Source organism: Lathyrus oleraceus, chromosome 5, assembly GCF_024323335.1.
Source record: "Lathyrus oleraceus cultivar Zhongwan6 chromosome 5, CAAS_Psat_ZW6_1.0, whole genome shotgun sequence".
Taxonomy (NCBI): Eukaryota; Viridiplantae; Streptophyta; class Magnoliopsida; order Fabales; family Fabaceae; genus Lathyrus; species Lathyrus oleraceus.
The window spans coordinates 341,129,776-341,135,996 of record NC_066583.1 but is presented as its reverse complement, the minus strand read 5'-3'; positions in this window follow the sequence as shown (position 1 = coordinate 341,135,996).

The following is a 6,221-nucleotide window of genomic DNA, read 5'->3' as shown; positions in this document are numbered from 1 at the left end:
ATATATATATATATCTTTGTTACTGGAAGGATCTTCGAAGATTCTAACCGAAGTTGATTCTTCTAGCTTTTTCCATTATTTTGAGTGTCTAAAGATAATACTTGTTGGGACTTCTTCTTTCAAATATTGATTCTTCTAGCTTTTTCCATTATTTTGAGTGTCTAAAGATAATACTTGTTGAGACTTCTTCCTAACTTCTTCTTTCAAATATTCCACTGGATGAAACCTCCGCATCTTCTTCGTATATTCTTCTTTATGCAGTTTCTATATTAAGAGATGATGAATCTTTTTAGGATCGTTCATCTACTGAAATTGTTCTTTCAAAAGAGACTTTCATAATTAAATTTTCTTCCGTAGTCAAAAGAAATCCTAGATGAAGTTACTAAAGATTCTTCCAAGATTCTTGAATTCACTTCTTCGTCTTCAACAATTACACTACAAGAAAAACTGATATTACCCACAAACATTATTGACAACCATTTTGTCATCGGAAAATTCTAGTTACACATGATTTAGCCGTCGATAATTCATGAATAAATAAGATTGTATCAATTAAATATCGTTTAAACGTTACGCACAACTCACTGAGTTGTGTGTAACTATTGTAGGTAACTACCCACGATGTGTAAACTTTAGATATAGTTAATCAATATTTTTGACGTCTCACTCATTTTGCATCCATACACAAAAAATTTCTTAAACAAAAGTTATTACAATATTTAAAATTATACACTATTAACAAAGAATATAAATTATTAAAAGTTAAAAGAAGAAAACTAATGATAACATAATATTGTATAAAAGTTACTCTTAAAAATTACAGCAAGAAAAATAATAGTAGAAAATATAAAATAAAAACAACAAAGAATAGAAAAACATGAATCCTCTTTTGTCTGACATGGAACTCCAAGCGCTCCGAGTTTCTTTCTCTCTATGCTTGTCGCTCAATGTTCTTTTGTTTGGCTATCGCACCCAGCACAACACAAAATATTTTGTCTCTCTTTTTACAAATGGGTAAGTTATTCTTCTCTCTCCTCGCTAGTTCTTCATCAATGTTTCTCTTATTCATTTTCTTCTTCCCCAAACCCTAATTTTAAAACTTTGTTTCAAATTTTAAAATTTAAATTTCTAATATTATCGTTCTTTATTTTTCTCTTATCTTTGTTATTGTTGGGAACCAGGACTATTTTTTTTTATTCTTTTTAATAACAGAGTTTTATGGTGTTTTGGTGTAGATGTAATGGGTTTATAGCTAATTTTTAAATTGATTATTTTTAATAAAAGCGAATTTTAGGGGTGTTTTTGGTGTAAGTGTAATGGGTTCAAATGAATTATTGGGTATGATGGTATATGTAAGAATTCAACCTTAATAGAAATCAATTATAATTTTTCCTTGTCCTGCCTTTACTTTTGGAACTTGTTCCTATAATTTCGGTACTAGTGAACCATCAATTATAACACCAACAAACTGTCTTCATCTGCATTGATCTTGGGCTCAGTTCGATCATAATCATCTATATATAACCAATTAAACAAGTGTTTTTTATAAGTTTTATTTATCTGTTTATACATGTGAGATGTTTTATCTTTTACTAAATGTTATCAAACGATGTTATAACATTGTTGATTTTGGTTTCATGTTCTAGTTAGTTTGCATGCTTGGATTAAAACATGGGTTTGCAATTAAAATTACCTTTTTATGGATGGTTCTGTTGGATATTTGAGTTGTTGATATTTAGAGAGTACCAACTCAAATTATTATTTTTATTGACAATGTATATATTTTGGTCATTTGATGGTAGTTTTTGAAAGTTTAATTTTTCTTGGATCGTAGTTGGAGTAAAAATCTTTTGTTTTATTTGGACTTGTGATAAAATTTTCAAATGGAATACAATGTGGAGCAGAATTTTAGAATAGTTAATTCAATGGAGTAGTCATATTTACACAACAAGAAATCTGCACATTAGCGTTGGACATGAGCCCTCGCTAAAAGACAAAAAACGACCCTAAAGCGTTGTAGCATCAAACATAAGCCCCCACTAAAAGACAAAACCGACCCTAAGGCATTGTAGCTTCTGTCTTGCGTCATGGTCGGGGAGGACAACCTAAATTTTGAAGCAAAACGTAGTGTTGATGACGCTAAATTTAGTGACGTTTGAGGTAATGCTAAAGGGATGCGAAAACATAAAATTTGGCGCTATAGAACATGCACGTTTAGGTGTAAGATAGGCTATTATCGAAACTATAATTTATGTAGCGTCGGTCATTAGCAAAACTATGGTATTGTCTTCATTTAGTTAACATCGGCCCTAAGCGACACCACTATCTAGCTATAACCATAAAGTGTCGGTTATAGGAGACACCACTTTTTTTTTCTTTTTTAGACAGAGTGTGACATGCAAAGGGGAAATATGTTATATTTACTATATCTTTTCGAGATAACTCTTATCGTATACTCATCACCACCATATCTTCATGGGATTTCTTAGTATCTTTTGTATTTCCTTTAATGTTTATAAGTGTTACAATCAAACTATCACATACATTTTTCTCCACGTGCATGACATTGAGACAATGTCTTACATCGAGGCTAGATCAATATGGAAGATCAAAGAATATCAACCTTTTTTTCCTATATTTTTTCTCCATGGGCCCTTCTTGTTTCTTTCCAAAGACAATATTAATGTGTTATTTTCTTTTATAAACTTCCTTCCCAATTAAGGTATTTGGAGCGATATCAAATTCATGTTTTCCATTAAAAGTCTTCATCAATCTACGATATGGATGATTAGGTCCTCAAATTTTTTGATGCCCAAGGTAAATAATGTTTTTTCTATTTTTTAATTGGGTGGAAGCATGTGTCATCTTCATATATTGGACGCGCTTTACGTCCCTTGATGTTGTACCCATACAAATTACCATATATGCATGAAAGTCACTGATTTCAAAACAACATGGTATGCAGCTTAAAGTTATCACATGTATACGCATCATTAACATCAACTCCTTTCTCCCATAAAATTCTTAAATCTTTTCAATGAATGATATTAAATAAACATCTATGTCGTTCCCTAGTTATCTTGGACTCAAAATCGTCTTTGATAACATCATATATTTGTGCTTCATGCACAATCACGAAGTCAAGTTATAAAAAATGATAAGAACATGCCATAAAGTATGGTTAGTACTCAAATTACCAAATAATTGCAAGCCCAAGGTTCCTTGGCTCAAGGGCAAAATTTGGAAACAACTTATTAATTTTCTTCCATCGCAATGAATCAACTACATGGAGAATTTCTCCATCACATAATCTTTCATTTGCATGTCATCTAGTATTCTTTACGTTATTTACATTAAAAAATAGTCTCTTGAACCTTTGAGTTATCAATAGGTACCACATCATCTTGGAATGAACACCCTTTTTAGTTACACCATCATCATCTTTAACACCGTTGTACTTCTTCTTGTAGCACGACTCCTCAAACCTCAAACACTCCTTCAAGTTTTCATACTCTTTCCTATATAATATGCAATCATTACGACATGCATGTACTTTGAAATAGTCTAAACCCACTAGACACAATATCTTCTTGGCCATATAATTACAGTTCACCAACGTGTTACCTTCTGAAAGCATTTATTACAACAATTCAAACAATTCAGTGAAACTTTTATCTGTCCAACCACCTATTGCCTTAAGATTAAATAGTCTTAACACAAGTGTCAATCTTGTAAAATTTTTGCATCCAGATATAACGACTCTTCCATGCCACTTTTCAAAGTACCTTCCACATGGGCTTTCTTAAAAGCATATACTCCAATATAATTAATCATATCTTCTAGAATATCATTCATAAATTCATCATCTTCAATTCTATGTAACATGGGTCTTTTTTGTCACTTAACCATGTCATACCTATTTCGTGTAATTTTGAAAAATTCTATCACAACCACAATGATTGAATATATCATCCATTTGATGTTTTTGCATATTTTGGAAAATTTTACAAAGACACCAAAAAAATCTCATTATCGTTAGGAAGATTTTTTCCTGCGAATTCAAGAATTGAATCACTCAATTCTCATACTCTTTACTTGATCTAGTGACTCTCATCCAACTATGATCCATATTAACATACAACTTCTGAAAGTAAAATAAAAATGAACATTTTAAAATAATACAACGATGACAATAAACAACAACAACTACAAATACTTGAAAAACAACACTACATTATATCCTAAGTTTCAAAAACCATGACAAAAACAATAACAATAAACAACAAGAACTACAAATTAGGTGTGTGCAAAAATATGGTTAACCAAACTATATTATTAAACTGAATTGCATTGCACCATAAAAAAAACTGAACCCCTTAAATGATTAACGAACTAAACCATTTAATTCAAACAATTCTAATTCAGATTAAAACCTATTCATAATCAGTTTCCTTTTATAAGCTGGTTTAATTATAAGAATAAGTTTTTAATTAAAAGCAAAAGAAAAACTATTGAGAGCTAAACAAAAAAAATTGAAAATAAAAAATATTTTTATTATGAAAATAAAAATATTGTTTGAAATTAAAAATATTGGTTTTTATAAAAATAATAAAATATAGTTTTAAAATGACCTTCAACTGAAATATTTTTTAAAAGCACAAATATTTTTAATTTTGAAAAATAAAATAAAAACAAAAATCTAAAAAAAATACTTTTATAAAAAAAAATCAACATTTTTTTTAAAGAAAAGTATTTGTTAATCTGAAATAAAAAATTAATTTCCCAAAAATAATTTTTTTTCAGAAAATAAAAGTTCTTGAATTAAAACTTCAATTAAAATTAAAAACTTCAATTTTTTGTATAAAAATTTAAAAACTCATTTTATATATATTTTTTAAAAATATTTTTTGTCACAAAAATAAAAATATAGTTTTAAAAACATAAAAAAATTATTCCAAACTTTCTTTTTTGGGAAAAGCAAAATATTTTTTCCAAAAAAAAATAAAATATTTCATTAATTTTTAAAAATACTTTTTCAAAAAAATGTAAAAATTACTTTTAAAAAAATTATTTTTTTAATACTTTAAAAATATATCTTTTTTAATTAAAAAAATGTTATTAAAAGTGTTCAAATTATAAAATTGGTTTATAATTACAAATTGATTATAAACTAACTTATAAATATAAACTGATTCTAAACTAATTTTAAATTGAATTGAAACTATTTTAGCATTTAATTGATTATTATTAAAATGGTTATTGTAAACTGAACTGAACCATAAATGTGGTTTAGTTCAGTGAAGTTCATGAACCATGAACACCCCTGCTACAAATACAAGAAAAACAACACTACATTATACCCTAAATTTCAAAACCCATAAAATTAATAAACAATAAACAACAACAATTACAAATACCTGAAAAACAATACTACATTATTCCCTAAGTCTCAAAAAACCACGACAATAACAATAACAAAAAAAAACAATAACGACAACAACAATAACAATGACGACAATAATAACAATAACAACAACCATAACAACAACTACTACTACAACTACTACTACTACTACAAATACATCAACAACAATAACAACATGGAGAGAGTTTAACATACAAAAAAAAATGTTGATTTGAGGTTCAAGTATCCATCCTCCTGGGAGAAGATGGTATTTTAGTTAGTTAGGAGAGAGAATGGTGTTTCAGTCGAAGAAAAGTGTTTGAGCGTAAAAAGTGAATGAAACTTAACATTCTAATAAGTGAGTAAAATATTGTTTAGAGTTTACACCTAAATTTTCTTAAAAAACGAGAGAGCAAAACTGAGATAAAAATTGTGTTTACTTAATTTAAATAAAATATTAATTAATTTTTAATGTCGGTTTTCTAAAAATCCAAGGTATAAGATGATTTATAAAATAATGGCAAAATTTTAGTTCTAAATAAAGAATAAATTTGCAAAAGTTAGGAATCGAACCTCAAACTTTGAGTTACATAACCTGTCGATTTTTATATAAAATCGAGAGATAAGATTACTTTTAAAAAAATGACATGTTTTATGTCATTTGACCTCATATTTTTATTGATTAACGTGAAAGTTTATCATAAAATATATTATTTATAGTAGTGTATATTACATACAATATAAATTTTGTTATAATAAAAAATAAATATATTTAATAATTTTATTGAAAACATTAAAGTTACACTTGAACAAAATC